This window comes from Lampris incognitus, chromosome 6, assembly GCF_029633865.1.
Source record: "Lampris incognitus isolate fLamInc1 chromosome 6, fLamInc1.hap2, whole genome shotgun sequence".
NCBI lineage: Eukaryota > Metazoa > Chordata > Actinopteri > Lampriformes > Lampridae > Lampris > Lampris incognitus.
In genome coordinates, this window is record NC_079216.1 from 5,727,986 (window position 1) to 5,733,024 (window position 5,039).

The following is a 5,039-nucleotide window of genomic DNA, read 5'->3' on the forward strand; positions in this document are numbered from 1 at the left end:
ATGAGACGAGGGAACAGCGTGGAGATGAGGGAGCAGCGGGGAGACGAGGGAGTAGCGGAGAGACGAGGGAGCAGCGGAGAGATGAGACGAGGGAACAGCGTGGAGATGAGGGAGCAGCGGAGAGATGAGACGAGGGAACAGCGTGGAGATGAGGGAGCAGCGGGGAGACGAGGGAGTAGCGGAGAGACGAGGGAGCAGCGGGGAGGTGAGGGAGCAGCGCGGAGGTGAGGGAGCAGCGGGGAGACGAGGGAGCAGCGGGGAGGTGAGGGAGCAGCGGGGAGACGAGGGAGCAGCGGGGAGATGAGGGAGCAGCGGAGAGATGAGGGAGCAGCGGGGAGATGAGGGAGCAGCTGAGAGGTGAGGGAGCAGCGGAGAGATGAGGGAGCAGCGGGGAGGTGAGGGAGCAGCGGGGAGGTGAGGGAGCAGCGGGGAGGTGAGGGAGCAGCGGAGCCAGTCTCGGGTTTCCTGTTGAATAAGAAGTTAATTCAGAGGAGCATAAAGCAAGGTGGCGTGGTGACGGGCGTGCGCTCGGTGGGTGTCGACAGTCTGAGCTTTACAGGTGGATTTCCGGTTGCCTCCTCCGTCTCAGGCACGTGTGAGTTTTCTTCTTCTTCACTGAATAACCGGAGGATGTGTGTCGAGGTGAAACCGCACCACACGCTTTCCGTCGTTCTCAGGAGACTCGTTCGGCGTGCGCCCTTTTGTTTTCTCACTTCTCCTTTTCCTCGTTACACTCGCAGTGTGGCGAAACAAAGAACTCAAACACCCGCCACCAGCGTGCTGCCCCTCTTTCTCTTCTTCTTCTTCTTCTTCTTCTTCCTCTTCTTCTTCTTCTTCTTCTTCCTCTTCTTCTTCTTCTTCTTCTTCTTCTTGTTTCTTGTTCCATCAGGTCTTTCTTCACTTCACATGCGATTCTCTGCTGCCTCTACTTAACTTTTCCCTTTGTTTCCCTTTACCATCCTCTCTCTCTCCCTCCCCTCTCTCTCTCTGTCTGTCTGTCTGTCTGTCTGTCTCTGTCTCACATACACACTCTCACACTCTCTCTCTCTCTGTCTCTCTCTCTCACACACACACTCTCTCACTCTCTGTCACTCTGTCTCTCTCTCTTGCTCTCACACGCTCTCTCACTCTCTCTTGCTCTCACACACTCTCTCACTCTCTGTAGCACTTGCTGTCTCACACACTCTCTTGTCACTCTGTCTCTCTCTCTCACTCTCTCTCTCTCTTGCTCTCACCCTCTGTCTTTCTCAATCTCTCTTGCTCTCACACACCCTCTCTCTAGCTCTTGCTGTCTCACACACTCTCTCTGTCACTCTATCTCTCTCACTTGCTCTCTTTTGCTCTCACCTTCTCTCTCTCACTCTCTTGTTCTCACACACTCTCTCACTCTCTCTGTAGCGCTTGCTGTCTCACACTGTCTCACTCTGCCACTCTGTCTCTCTCTCTCTCTCTCTCTCTCTCTCTCTCTCTCTCTCTCTCTCTCTCACTCTCTTGCTGTCTCACACACTCTCTCAATTCAATTCAATTCAAAGGCCTTTATTGGCATGAAAGTTTTACAACAATGTTGCCTAAGCATCAAAATACAGTGTGAACGGTACACAATAACACTAATAATGAACATCAACACAACATTGTAACGATCAATAAAGAAACAATAACACATCCATAACAAAGAGAAACAGAAGTAGATCAGCAGGTGGAGCATGGGTTGTGGGGAGACTACAGCTGTCAAGTGTTGTGCTGCTTGTCTCTCAGGCTGTCACATGACCTGACATGTCTCACTGCTGCATCTATGAGCTGACACTGTTTTCCCCCAAGTACATGTTGCATTTTGGTCTGGTCAGAGAGTGTGTCTGAGTTATTTTTGTCTGGTCAGAGACAAGTCATGTTGGTCTGGTCAGAGAGTGTGTCCAAGTCATGTTGGTCTGGTCAGAGAGTGTGTTCTGAGTCATTTTGGTCTGGTCAAAGAGTGTGTCCAAGTCATTTTGGTCTGGTCAGAGAGTGTGTCCAAGTCATTTTGGTCTGGTCAGAGAGTGTGTCCAAGTCATTTGGTCTGGTCAGAGAGTGTGTCCAAGTCATTTTGGTCTGGTCAGAGAGTGTGTCCAAGTCATTTTGGTCTGGTCAGAGAGTGTGTCCAAGTCATTTTGGTCTGGTCAGAGAGTGTGTCCAAGTCATGTTGGTCTGGTCAGAGAGTGTGTCTGAGTCATTTTGGTCTGGTCAAAGAGTGTGTCCAAGTCATTTTGGTCTGGTCAGAGAGTGTGTCCAAGTCATTTTGGTCTGGTCAGAGAGTGTGTCCAAGTCATTTTGGTCTGGTCAGAGAGTGTGTCCAAGTCATTTTGGTCTGGTCAGAGAGTGTGTCCAAGTCATGTTGGTCTGGTCAGAGAGTGTGTCTGAGTCATTTTGGTCTGGTCAAAGAGTGTGTCCAAGTCATTTTGGTCTGGTCAGAGAGTGTGTCCAAGTCATTTTGGTCTGGTCAGAGAGTGTGTCCAAGTCATGTTGGTCTGGTCAGAGAGTGTGTCTGAGTCATTTTGGTCTGGTCAAAGAGTGTGTCCAAGTCATTTTGGTCTGGTCAGAGAGTGTGTCCAAGTCATTTTGGTCTGGTCAGAGAGTGTGTCCAAGTCATTTTGGTCTGGTCAGAGAGTGTGTCCAAGTCATGTTGGTCTGGTCAGAGAGTGTGTCTGAGTCATTTTGGTCTGGTCAAAGAGTGTGTCCAAGTCATTTTGGTCTGGTCAGAGAGTGTGTCCAAGTCATTTTGGTCTGGTCAGAGAGTGTGTCCAAGTCATTTTGGTCTGGTCAGAGAGTGTGTCCGAGTCATTTTGGTCTGGTCAGAGAGTGTGTCCGAGTCATTTTGGTCTGGTCAGAGAGTGTCCGAGTCATTTTGGTCTGGTCAGAGAGTGTGTCCAAGTCATTTTGGTCTGGTCAGAGAGTGTGTCCAAGTCATTTTGGTCTGGTCAGAGAGTGTGTCCGAGCCATTTTGGTCTGGTCAGAGAGTGTGTCCAAGTCATTTTGGTCTGGTCAGAGAGTGTGTCCAAGTCATTTTGGTCTGTTCAGAGAGTGTGTCCAAGTCTTGGAGTGTGTCCAAGTCTTGGAATTTACATTTAATTTTTGTGAAGAATTTGGTTCTCAAGTCTCCGTATGTGCTACATTGGAGCAGGAAGTATTGCTGTGTCTCCACCTGTCTCTCTCTCTGGACAGAGCTGACACAGCCTGTCTTCTCTGGGCAGCAGGTCTGCCTGTGTCGGCCAGTCTCTATGGCCAAGCTGTGATCACTGAGTCTATACATAGTCAATGCCTTTCTCAGTTTCTGGTCAGCCACGGTGGTCAGATAGTCTGCCATCGTGTACCATCTGTTTAGAGCCACATAACATTGAAGTTTGTTTTGAGTTTTTTGTGGTAGATGTCCAATGGTTAATGTAATGTTCTTTTTCTTTAGCTATAATTTGGTTGGGTCAGATTGTGTGAAGGTTGTCCTGATGACTTGTGCTGTTGGCTGAGCTGAGTCTCAGGACCAGCTGGCTGAGGAGACTCCTCTCTTGTTCTCCTCTTGGTGATGGAGAGCTTTGTGATGGTAGGAGTTGGGGTCACTTGCTTTTAGGTGTTTCGTAGAATGTGATTGCTCTCTTTTGCATCGTTATTAACAGGGGAAACTGGCCCGGTTCTGCTCGGCATCCATTGCTGGGCGTGTTCCTGTGCACTCTGAGAATGCTCTTGCAAATCTCAGTGTGCAGGTTTTTGATTGGGTGTTCTCTCTCTCTCTCTCTCTCCTCTCTCTCTCTCTCTCTCTCTCTCTCTCTTCTCTCTCTCTCTCTCTCTCTCTGTCTCTCTGTCTGACACACACAATTTAAAAGCAAAGAGGGTTTCAAAAGGTAAAAAGCCATCCTCCTCTTCTTCACCTGAGGAGGACACAGAAGAAAGTGACCGTGAGTTAGCTTCCACTCCTCGTACCCAGGTGAACACCGAAGGGCGCTGTGCTTTCCTGAAAATCAGGAAGTTTTTACAGGTCACCAGGGGTTTGAGGGCGGTCAGGGTGGAAAACTATTTGCCAGACTTGCAGCTTTTTGTGGACTCAGTCAGACCTTTTACGAGAAACACAGGAGATTTGGAAGTAAACACATTTCCTGACCCAGGAACTCTTCAGACTGAAGAAACTGGTAGAGAAAGCGAAATTGCAACTCCTTGATGACGCTTAAGACGGAGTTGGTGGACGAGTGTGTTGCACCGGGCGACCTTCCTCTTACTGCTGCTGCTGGAGGAGCCGCTGATTCATGGAGCCGGGCTGGGTGGGTGTCCACCACCGGTGCTCTCCAGGACTTTCCCAGAAACCGGTCCTCCACCGCGAACATCACCCTACAGAGCACAGCTCCTACACAGAAGTGGCCTTTTGGTGTTTTTTATTTTTGATTTGTGTAACGAGGGAAAGTCCAGGCTGCATGGACCGGCTTTCTTTCTGTGGTATGTATGTTGTGTAAACACAACATCCATTGCACGTTGTCCATCTTGGGAGAGAGACCCCTCCTCTGTTGCTCTCCCTGAGGTTTCTTCCTATTTCTCCCTCCCCGTTAACGGGGTTCTAGGGAGCTGTTCCTCACCCGATGCGGGGGTCTGAGGACAGGATGTTGTGTTGCTGCAAACCCCGAGGCGAACTTGTGTTATGTTGGGCTGTTTTGTTTTGAATTTCTGTTTCTACACACACTTCTTTAGATACTCAACGGTCTTTTTTTCCCTGACGCTTCATGGTTTTGGTATGAAGAGCTGGATGATGAAGAGCGGGATGATGAAGAGCTGGATGATGAAAGAGCTGGATGATGAAGAGCGGGATGATGAAGAGGTGGTTGTGTTTGAGTATCAGCTGTTGGACTGTGATGTATTCTGAATAAATGTACCTTTTTAAAATCAAATCTCTCTCTCTCACACATCACACACACACACTCTGTCTCTCTCTCTCTCTGACACAAACTGTCCCTCTCTCTCTCTCTCTGTCTCTCTCTCTCTCTCACTTACTCACACACACTCTCGCTCTCTCACACTCTCCTCAATTC

General features: G+C 49.2%; 1 pseudogene; it reads left to right on the forward strand.

The window, feature by feature from the left end:
• The window catches only part of LOC130113962 (amine sulfotransferase-like), a 17,373-nt pseudogene continuing 12,334 nt past the window's right edge, over positions 1 to 5,039 (forward strand).